This window comes from Oppia nitens, unplaced genomic scaffold, assembly GCF_028296485.1.
Source record: "Oppia nitens isolate AA-2021 unplaced genomic scaffold, nextdenovo-longstitch-racon4-pilon3 scaffold7_pilon_pilon_pilon, whole genome shotgun sequence".
In the NCBI taxonomy this organism is placed as follows: Eukaryota; Metazoa; Arthropoda; class Arachnida; order Sarcoptiformes; family Oppiidae; genus Oppia; species Oppia nitens.
In genome coordinates this window covers 4,147,524-4,160,536 of record NW_026533251.1, presented here as the reverse complement: position 1 = coordinate 4,160,536, position 13,013 = coordinate 4,147,524, and positions in this window count along the sequence as shown.

Genomic DNA, 13,013 nt, shown 5'->3' with positions numbered 1-13,013 from the left:
AATGTGTTTAAGTGTGTTATGTATACATTGTATGGCATACTGTAGCTCATAGTCACACATATAGTGCTATACACACAAAGCCAATCCTATGTGGGGGTCGGTAATGAGGGTCGCCTACTGTCCTTTATATACCTGTATATACCATTGGTATAATAAAATCAATAAAAGCTAAAAATAAATAATTCAAGATATGATACTAAATTAATAGGAAATATATTTTTATTAATTAGTTAAAATTAATTTGTAAAGTTTAAACAAATAAATTACAAATTAAATATTTAACTTATATTTAAATATTAAGATAGAAACAATAGATTACTAGTATTAACATTTTGATTCAAATAATATATGATTTAACTTTTTTTGTTAATTGTTTGTTGTGTTTGCATCATTAAAACTGTATAATTTAACATAAATGCAAATATCTAAAATATAGTAAAAATCAATAAAATAAAATAATTAGTATATTATTTATTTTGATTAATTAAAAAATCAATACAAACAGCAATTAGTGTTGATTTGTTGAGTCGGGCGTAACCACCGATAGTAAAGCCAATTGTATTTGATTTACGAAACAATTGGTTAAACATAAGCCACTCCTTGTAATCCAATTCAGTCAACTGACGGGCATTAAGTTTGTCCAGTGTTTTGGACAGTCGGTCACAACTGGTGTCCCAAACGGAACCACATATTAGACAAGTAATAATCATCTGTATCCACAACGATCCGGCCGTAAAACTTAGTATTTTTGAAAAACCAATAATAGCGGGTGATTGTGATATTTGTGACAACACAAAGATTGATACCATTGACCCAAACACTGTGTTTATTGTGTTAGCAATCATTAAAAACGATAACTGTTTGTCCACTTGTTTGATGAGTTCGGTAATTGTAGTAAACATTTGCTTAAAATCACGCAAATTATGTTCACTATTACGGTTGACCACTAAATCATTGCATCGATTGCTAACATAATTATTATTTGGAATTAATTTTAATTGTTTATCTATACAAAAAAAATTATCAAAAATTACTTATTTATAGTTTTACTGCTATTAATTAAAAAATAAAACAAATATTCTAATTACCATGATTGTTTGCATTTAAATAATTGATACTGGATTCAATTTGTTTGATATAATTTGAACATAACTGTGACAGTATCCATGTTATAATCGGTGGTAGCCATAGATAATAGATTGAAAATATAAAGTCCAGTGTCATTATAAATATAGATATTGTAACACCTGTGCGACTTTGATGATAAAGCATTGTTTGCAAAAACAGTATATCCAGTATAAGTTTATGTAGAATAATGGCCAGTATTGTTGCCAACATTGACCAGTTTAGCGGACTCAACAATTTAGGTAGTCTGGTAAAATACTCATGGACAATTTCAATAAGTTTATATCCGGTCACATTAACGTAATAGACTATCAACGATTTTTGCAGTCTCGACACATAGGAAACTGTAAACATCATATACTGTATATAATTGGGTACCTGTTCTCGTATTTGTTGTGATTGTGGATCCAAATACATCATAATGTTGTTTACAATATTGAATACTACAATATCGACCATCAGTATCAGCCAACCGAATAGACGCCAAAATTGATTGCGACACAATTTACCGGTTCGCTGGTCTATATCCAAACCGCCAAATGTAGTACCCTGTAGCCGAAGCCACCATATACACAATTTTGTCAATAATTGTGCATGCTTATTTAGGAAAGCCATTTTATAACTTGCTATAAAGTTGTTTAATAACAATATTATAGAAAAAAATTATACAATTTTATAAAAATAATATTTTATTTATGAATTATACTTATATTTATTTACTGTATTATGTATACTAACATGAATTTATTTTATTATAATAGCTTATATTTTTAGTACATATATTATATTGATTTATATACATATACTTATGTACAGTATTTTATACCTATTAAACAAATATAATTAATTTGTCGTAAAATATTATTATAAAGTATATGTAATATAGTATTATAATACAATTAATATTTAATTAAAAAATTTATTAACAATGTATTAATATTAAAACATTTAAATCACTTAAATATACATGTATAATAATAAACAAGTAAATTATTTAACATTTATTTAAATAACATATAAATAAATTAAATAAAAATAATGAATACAAAAAAATAATTAATTAGATTTTAATATTATATGATTTAATTATTTTTGTTAATTGATTGTTGTGATTGCATCATTAAAACAGTATAATTTAATATAAATGCAAATATCTAAAATAGATTAAAAATAAAATAATAGTTAACATATTTTTATTAATAATTTTTTATAAATAATAAATTCAATGATAAAAATCAATACAAACAGCAATTAGTGTGGATTTGTTGAGTCGGGCGTAACCACCGATAGTAAAGCCAATTGTATTTGATTTGCGAAACAATTGGTTAAACATAAGCCACTCCTTGTAATCCAATTCAGTCAACTGTCGGGCATTAAGTTTGTCCAGTGTTTTGGACAGTCGGTCACAACTGTTGTCCCAAACGGAACCACATATTAGACAAGTAATAATCATCTGTATCCATAACGACGCGGCCGTAAAACTTATTAATTGTGCCCAACTGGCTATTACTGGTGAGTTTGGTATTTGTAACAACATATAGATAGAAACCATTGACACAAAAACTGTGTTTATTGTGTTAACAATCATTAGATACGATAACTGTTTGTCCACTTTATTGATGAGTTCGGTAATTGTTTCAAACATTTGCTTGAAATCACGCAAATTATATTCACTATTACGGTTGACAACAACATCATCGTAATGATTGTTATTACTGTTAATTAACTTTAATTGTTTATCTAAATTTATTTATTATAGTTAAAAAAATTATTTAATTATAGTTTTACTATTTAAAAAAATAACAATAAAAATTACCATGTTGATTTCTAGTTATATAATAGACATAGGACTCAATTTGTTTGATATAGTTTGAACATAGCTGAGATACTATCCATGTTATAGCCGGTGGCAGCCATAGACAATAGATTGCGTAAGTAGAGTCCAGGATCATTGTAAATGAAAATATTGTAATACCTGAGCGACTCAGGTCACCTAACAGTGATAGCAAAAACAATATATCCAGTATTGTTGTCAACAGTGACCAGTTTAGCGGACGCGATAATCTAGGTAGTCTAGTAAAATGATCATGTACAATTTCAATAAGTTTATACCCGGCTACATTAACGGCATAGATTATCAATGTTTTTTGCAGTCTCGATATATAGGTTGTCGTCAACATCATATACTGTAAATGATTGACTATATGTGCCCTCATTTTTGCAGATTGTGGATCAAAATACAGCATAATGTGGTGGACGATATTAATTACAATAATATCAATTACCAGTGTTAACCAACCGATTAGACGCCAAAATTGATTGCGACACAGTTTCCCTGTTTGCCCGTCTATATCCAAACCGCCAAATGTAGTACCCTGTAGCCGAAACCACCATATAAACATTTTTGTTAGTAATTGTGCATGCTTATTTAGGAAATCCATTTTATTAGTCATATTAAATAGTTGTTTAATAGAAATATTATACAAAATTCTACAATAATATTAATAGTTTATTGAGAAATCATAGTAAACATACTAATGTATTATATATAATATAATATTAATATTATGTTTTGTATACATTGTATATTACCTTAAATTTATTTTGTTGTAAATATTAGCTTAATTTTTAGTACAAATAAATAAATAAATTATAATTATTAAATTTACATTTATATTGTAATAAATATAATATAGATATACAGTATATACAGTATATATGAATAAATTAATCTATCATAAAATATTATTTTATAAATAGTATTATAAATACAATTTAATATTCTTTGCAAATATTTTATTTCTTTAGATTGTATATCAAATACAATATTTTAATTAAAATATTGATTTATTATATACTGTATAAACTACTTATACATAATAATATATAGGAATAAATCAATATTTTACGTTAATTGAAATAAATAATAATAAAATAATTATAATAATATATATAAAAAAAAAGTTTTAATATTTTACAAAATAAATTAAATTTTATTAAGTTTATAATTTAATTATTTTTGTTAATTGATTGCTGTGCTTGCATCATTAAAACTGTATAATTTAACATAAATGCAAATATCTAAAAATATATTAAAAATCAATAAAAAAATAATAATTAGTATATTCTTTATTTTAATTAATAAAACTCAATACTAACAGCAATTAGTGTGGATTTGTTGAGTCGGGCGTAACCACCGATAGTAAAGCCAATTGTATTTGATTTGCGAAATAATTGGTTAAACATAAGCCACTCCTTGTACTCCAAATCAGTCAACATTCGGGCATTAAGTTTGTCCAGTGTTTTGGACAATCGATCACAATGTGTGTCCCAAACGGATCCGCATATTACACACGTAATAATCATCTGTACCCATAACGATGTGGTCGTAAAACTTAATAATTGTGTCCAACTGGCTATTATTGGTGTGTTTGGTATTTGTAACAACATATAGATAGAAATCATTGAAACAAAAACTGTGTTTATTGTATTAACAATCATTAGATACGATAACTGTTTGTCCACTTCATTGATGACTTCAGTAATAGTTTCAAACATTTGCTTGAATTCACGCAAATGATATTCACTATTACGGTTGACAACAACATCATTGTAATGATTGTTGTTATTGTTATTAATCAACTTTAATTGTTTACCTAAATTTGTTTCTTTAATAAAAATTATATACTTAATTTTTTTTACTAATATAAAAAATACACAAAAAAAATAAATTAAAAAAATTACCATGTTGATTTCTTGTTATATAATAGACATTGGATTCAATTTGTTTGATATAGTTTGAACATAGCTGTGACACTATCCATATTATAACCGGTGGCAGCCATCGACAATAGATAGAGTAGGTTATGTCCAGTGCCATCATAAATGTTGTAATTTTAGTACCAGTTCGACTATTTTCATCTAACAGTGCTTGCAAAAACAATATATCCAGTATAAGCTTATGTATGACAACCACTGCCATTGTTGCCAACATTGACCAGTTTAGTGGACGGGACAATCTAGGTAGTCGGGCAAAATGTTCATGGACAAATTTGATAATTTTATACCCGGCAACATTAACATAATAGATTATCAATGTTTTCTGCAATCGCGTAACATAGCTAAGTGTCATCATTAGGTACAGCTGATGATCGGGTATTTGTGACCACATTTTATTCAGTGATGACTCCAAACTCATCATAATATTGCTGCCGATATTGAATACGATAACATCAAACACCAGTGTTATCCAACCTAATAGACGCCATAATTTATTGGTACAAATTTTACCGGTTAACGGATCTATATCCAAACCACCAAATGTTGTACCCTGTAGTCGTAACCACCATAGTGATAGTTTTATTATGGATTGTGCATGCTTATTTATGAAATCCATTTTATGGGTTATAATATTCAATATGTATTACTGTCTTATAAAACTACTATTTTTTAAAATAAAAGTTTATACACTTACATATTACAATATTATTTAATTAATTAAGTATACTATTCATTTATGTATTGTATTTCATAAATTTTATATTTATATTAGTATTATTATATTATTTATTTAAGTTTTATTATTATTTTTATTTATATTATATAAAGAAAAATTGATAAAATATACAAATACACTGTATGTTATACTTTATTATGTAAATATGATTTATTTGGACTAAATTATTATTATTAAAATATAATAAATATACTGTACTACACAAATATTGATTTCATTATTAATTTACATATTTAATCAAATATCAGTTAAAATTAATAAAATAGTATATTTACTTTATTTATAAATTAAATTATATTATTTTGGTTTTTAAATATAGTAAATAAATTAAAACTAAAATAATATATTTTAATTTAATATTATAATCAGTGCTATTATAATGTTTACATACAGCATCTTTAATTACAAACATATGCACAACAATAATATATTATAGATTACTTATAAAAAATTAATTTAAAAAAACATGAATAGATTTAATAATATAAATTACTATTATTTGGTTTGCATCAATAATACGGTATAATTTAGCATAAATGCAAATATCTAGAAAATAATTTAACAAAAAAATAATTATTAAAAATTTTATAAACTTATACATAACTAATATAAAAGTCAATACAAACAGCAATTAGTGTTGATTTGTTGAGTCGGGCGTAACCACCGATAGTAAAGCCAATTGTATTTGATTTGCGAAACAATTGGTTAAACATAAGCCACTCCTTGTAATCCAATTCAGTCAACTGTCGGGCATTGAGTTTGTCCAGTGTTTTGGACAGTCGGTCACAACTGGTGTCCCAAACGGAACCACATATCAGACATGTAATAATCATTTGCAGACAGAGCGATACGGCTGTAAAACCTATTATTTGTGCCAAACTTTGAAGTATAGGTATATTTGTCAGCTCTGACCAAAAATATATGGATATCATTGTAACGTAGACTACAAGTATGACATTAACTATCATTAATATCGATAACTTTTTGTCTATTTGTTTGATAAGTTCGACAATTGATAGAAACATTTGTTTGAATTCACGCAATTGATAGACATTAACAATTGGCTTAAATGGATTTACTAAATAATATATATAATTAGTTTATATAAATTAATTATTTATATTATATTATGCTTACACTTGTTGTGATGATTTCTAATAACATTATTAAGATAAGTATCTATATGATTGATATAGTTAATACAAATTGCCGATACAACCCAGGTTATGTTTGGTATTAGCCATCGATAATATATTGAATAGGTAAAGTCCACTGTACCGGCCAGTGCCAGTAAACTGTGCGGGCTATTTGTTTTGAGCATGGTCATAACTAGTATCATATCCAAAATTAACATATGAATTGTACATAGAAACATAATACCCAACATACAACCAGTAATTGATCTAGTTAATTTTGGTAATTTTTGACAATTTGTTTGTACAATTTTAACAATACTATCACCATGTACATTAATTAGATAAATGTTAAACATTTTTTGAAATCTTGATACCATTGATATCGATATAAACATATATCGAATATGTTTGGGCATATTATGAGCCGGATTATTAAAACTAGTGCCAAAGTGTGATAATAAAAGCATCAAGGTAGCCAATATAATGTCCAATAGTAGAATTAGATAGCCATAGTATTTCCAAAAATAACTGATAACTATTGTACCATGCTCGTTTATGTCTATGCCACCTACTGTTGTACCTTGCAAACGTAGTAGCCATATATTTGATTTAATTAAAAATCTATAATGTTTATTTATGTAATCCATTTTAAAAAATAATAATGAAATTATAATCTTTTTTAATGTAAATTATTAAAATTAAAATCTAGAATATGTTTAGTTAATGATTAGTTTTTTGTGTTACATATTGTTAGTTATAAACATTTTCACATTTGACTTTAATTATCTAAATAGTATTTATTTAGCTATAGCTAAATAAGTGCTATATTTAAATATTTATATATTTATTTATAGAAATATAAGTTGTATTAGCAAAACATTAAAAATTATTTGTTTGTTTATTTTGGTAACCTTATGTAAAATAAGTATAATCAATAATATTGATATATTTTAAGCAATAAATGTATTAAATTTATGATTAATAATATAAATTTTTGTAATATTTATGTTTTATTAAAACATGCTAATGCAATTTAATAAATAAATTGTGTTAATTTTTTTACAAAATGATAATTTATAATAGTAATATTTATATACTATAAAGTTATAATATTGAAATTTCAATCAATTTTGTATTGTACTGTACATATAATTAATAAAAATAAAAGATAAACATAATTGCAGATCAGTTGTTAACTATTGACTATTCGGTCCCCAATTTAAATTAAAAATATATATCGCTATTTATAATTAAAATTACTAACAAAAAAATAATTTTACAAATATAATATAACAATTTTTTAGGTGAAAAATAATTTTAAACTAACGAAAAATTTTATACATTTTTATTTGATTTTAGATATTAAATAATAATTATTTATTTTATATAAATTTTAGGTTAAGTATTTTTATAAAATATTTTTATAAAAATATCAAACTTATAATAAAAACAAATTTATTTATTCAATGAAACACAATTTAATATTAATTAATAATAATCAAAAAATTATTGAGTGTAAATAGTTTATTTACTAGTTTATAATAAATGTTTATGAGCAATAGCTTATTTGTGCTTGGTAATATTGTATTTTTTAAAATTACTATAAACTACGTAAAAAATTGATTTTTAAAAATATATTATGATAGATGCTATAGTTTTGTAGATATTTGAACAATTAATTTTAAGATGATTGTGTTTGCATTAGCAAAACAGTATAGTTTAACATAAAGGCAAAAATCTAAAATAAAATATATTTAATTTAATATTTTATTTTAAATATTTTTTTTAAATGAATACAAACAGCAATTAGTGTGGATTTGTTAAGTCGGGCGTAACCACCGATAGTAAAGCCAATTGTATTAGATTTACGAAACAATTGGTTAAACATAAGCCACTCCTTGTAATCCAATTCAGTCAACTGTCGGGCATTGAGTTTGTCCAGTGTTTTGGACAGTCGTTCACAACTGGTATCCCAAACGGATCCGCATATCAGACAAGTAATGATGATCTGTATACACATTGACACTGCAGTGAGGACTGTCATACTGAGCCAACTTTTAATTAATGGCAAACGATTTAATTGAAACATCATATAAATTGAAATCATTGAAACAAATACAGTATTAACTGTTTTTATGATTAACAAAATTGATAGCTTTTTGTCCATTTGTTTGATAAGTTCGGTGACTGTTATAAACATTTGTTTGTAATGTCGTAAATGATATTCACTTTGTTTGTTAACAAGCAATTGAAAACCTGAAAATTTTTTTAATTAAAAAATAATAAAATATTTAATTAATTTTATACCTTGTTTATCCTCATCAATGCTATTATTGATGTTTAAATTGATGTGATCAATATATTTTGCAGCAATCAATGATACCATCCAAATAATAATCGGTGTCAACCATCCACAATACATTGTATACGTATTTTCTAGTACACTAACTATTGGAAACCAACTATTATATCTAAGCAAACTAGTTATTGTTGAAATTAACATTATAAGCAATGTTAAATTATGCAACCACCATAATAGTATCAAAATGATCATGTACCAATTAATTGGTTGTTTTAATCTGGGCAATTTTCTCAAATGAGCCAGTAGAATTTCGACAATCTGATAGCCTTGTACATGTATAATGTACATAATCAATAATTTTTGTAGTCTAATTTCAATACCCATTATCATCATTAATATATGATATTGTTTGGTTACTTTGTTAACTAAAGTTTGGAAACTAATATCATAAATTGGTGCTAACATAATAATAATATTAATTATAATTAGATCAATTAGAAATATTAGCCAACCATACAGTTTCCATAGTTGACTACGATATACCAAAATAATTGTTTTATGATTATTTACATTATTATTATTACTATTATTATTATTATTAATGGCTACGCCACCAAATGCTGTAAAATGTAAACGTAAAACCCATATATTCAATTTAATAAATAATTCAACATGTTCATTTATATAATCCATAATGTTTAATAGAAAATTTTGTTTATCTCATTTGATTTTTATTATATTCACTAATATATATATATAGTTGTAACAAAATATTTCTTTCTACTAATAAATTAATTTTTTTTGTTTAGTTGTTTTTAATGTATATAAATATTTTCTAATTTATATTTGCAGTCTATTCTATTGATTTAATGTATTTCTAATAAAATATTAGTAAAATGTAAATAAAATTTTGTTTATTGAAAATAATTATTGATTTTTTTTTATCTTACATTATATTAAAATAAAATTTACAACACTTAAAATATCATATTAATATAATTTCTAAAATAATACCATAAATATTTTTTGAAAATATAAAATTGTAAACTTAAACCTTTTAAAAATATAAATCTAAAAAAATAATTTTAAAGCAAATTTGAAACAGTTGTTAGATAATTAATTTTATGATGGACGTGTTTGCATCAATAAAACAGTATAATTTAGCATAAATACAAATATCTGTAATTTAAAAAATATTAATTTTTTTATAAATTATTTTATTAATTATAATTATAATACAAACAGCAATTAGTGTGGATTTGTTGAGTCGGGCGTAACCACCGATAGTAAAGCCAATTGTATTTGATTTACGAAACAAATGGTTAAACATAAGCCACTCCTTGTACTCCAATTCAGTCAACTGTCGGGCATTGAGTTTGTCCAGTGTTTTGGACAGTCGGTCACAACTGGTGTCCCAAACGGATCCGCATATCAGACACGTAATAATCATTTGCAGCCATAAAGACAGTGATATAAATACTGTAATATTAGTCCAACTTTGAATAAATAGTATACTTTTTAATTGTAAGATAACATAAATTGATATCATAGACACAAATACAGTGATTACTGTATTTGTAATCAACAAAATAGATAACTTTTTGTCTATTTGTTTGATAAGTTCAATAATTGTTATAAATAATTGTTTGTTTTGTCTTAATTGATATTCATGTTGTACTCTATTATCTAAATAAATTTGAAAATTTATTAAATAAAATATTTTATTAAATTTTTATTTCATTAATTAGTTACCATATTTATTATTATTTTTATTAATAATGTTACTAATATTAAAATTTATATTATCAATATGTTTTGAAGCAATCAATGATATTGTCCATACAATTACCGGTATCAACCATCTACAATATATTGAATATGCATTTTCCAGTATATTTATCAATAAAAACCAACTGTGCCAGCTAGCTAAACTGGTCAAGGTAAATACAAGCACTAAGAAAAGTATCAAGTTATGCAACCACCAGATTACCATCAAGATAACCATTGACCAGCTAATTGGATTATTTAATCTGGGTAATTTATTAAGTTGTGCCAGTACAATTTTGACAATCTGATAGCCTTGCATATGTATCATATAAATTATCAGTAATTTTTGTATCCTAGTTCCAAAACCCAATATTTTCATAATCAATTGAAAGTGTCCAGGTACTTTACTGATTATAATTTTTAAATCATTATCGTATATTGGTAATATTATGAAAATCATATTGACTACCAGTATGTCAAACAAAAATATTAGCCAGCTAATTAATTTCCAAAATTGATTTCGACATACTATACCATGTTGATTTATGTTTAGACCTCCAAACATTGTAAATTGTAAACGCAATAGCCATATGTTAAATTTAATTAATGATTGAGCATGTTCATTTAAATACTCCATAATTCTAAATTGTATTTTTTTATATAATAATTTTTATACATGTATTGTATACTTTATTTTGTAGTAGTTTTAAACCAAATGAATAATTTTTCTAATATTTATAATAGACAAAACATTATAGTTATTTTTATTTATTTTATTTAATTAAATTAATGTGTTTATTATAAATTTACTATTATTTAGTTTGTTTATTATTATTATTGTTATTTAAAAATATTTATTAAATAAATAGATAGACCATTCAAATAACAAACAGCATTAACTATAAGTAATATTAAAATGTATTAAAGTGTATTAAATTGACATTAATATCAATTAATTATATTTTTTATATTTTTCTATTAAAGTCGACTTGTCTGTAATAATATAACAGTATAGTTGAGTATAAATGTCAATATCTATTACAATAAATTTTATAAATAAACAAAAAAAATGATATTAAAATATGATATCATATATTATATATGCTTATACAAACCGCTATCAGTGTAGACTTGTTTAGTCTGGCGTAACCGCTAATAGTGAATCCAATGTTTGAAATGTTGGCTGCAATTGACTGTCTAAACATTGACCACTCTCTAAACTCCCGATCAGTTAACCTATCGGAGCTAATTGTATCAACAATTGTTGCCAATTCTACTACTTTATCATCAATTGATCCATTAATATAGCATAAAATAACAAATTGTATACTATATGATAGACATGCCATTGACAGTACATATTTCATATCGTCCAGCGATTTGGTTGAATTGATTAAAACCATTGAAAATATTGATACCATAATATTATATATTGTACATAATGTATTAACTAGTATTAAGCTAGCTAACTTTTTATCCATTTGGCGCGTAACGCGTATCAAATCTAAAAAATGTTGCCGGCTATTTTTTAAGGTGAATCGTGCATGTTGAAATTGTATACTAGCTATGATAATAATAATAATAATAAATAAAATATTTTAATTATTTTTTATTAAAAAATATTTAAATCTAACCTGTTTTATCAATATAGCTGTGCTGTATGTTTGTGATAATTGTATCCAGATAGATATTTAGAAAAATGCTTAATAAACATAAAATTAGCGATGATATCCATGTAGTATGAAATAGTGAGGTAAAACTTAGCGTGGGCAAAATAGATATGTCAAATATATGGCATGCTAAACTATAGATAACTATTGAAACTAGCAAAATTGCATGAACCAAGTGTACCATGGCCAATTTGATCAATGTCCATTGTGATTTACTATTAATATGAATACTATCGATATTATTATTATTATTTATTGAGACAAATAAATTGATAAACTTGTGGACAGTCGTATACAAGTGACAGTTAATAAAGTAGACACTATAGATACGTTGAAAACGTTGCATAAACATTGTTAGCGTAAAAATAATGTTTATGTGAACCTGATAATGATTGTCCAGGTAGGCGCTGATCTCATTGAAATATATGATACAACAGGCCACTTCATTTACTATGGCTGCACCAATAGCCAGTAGGCCATACCATTTCAGATATTTG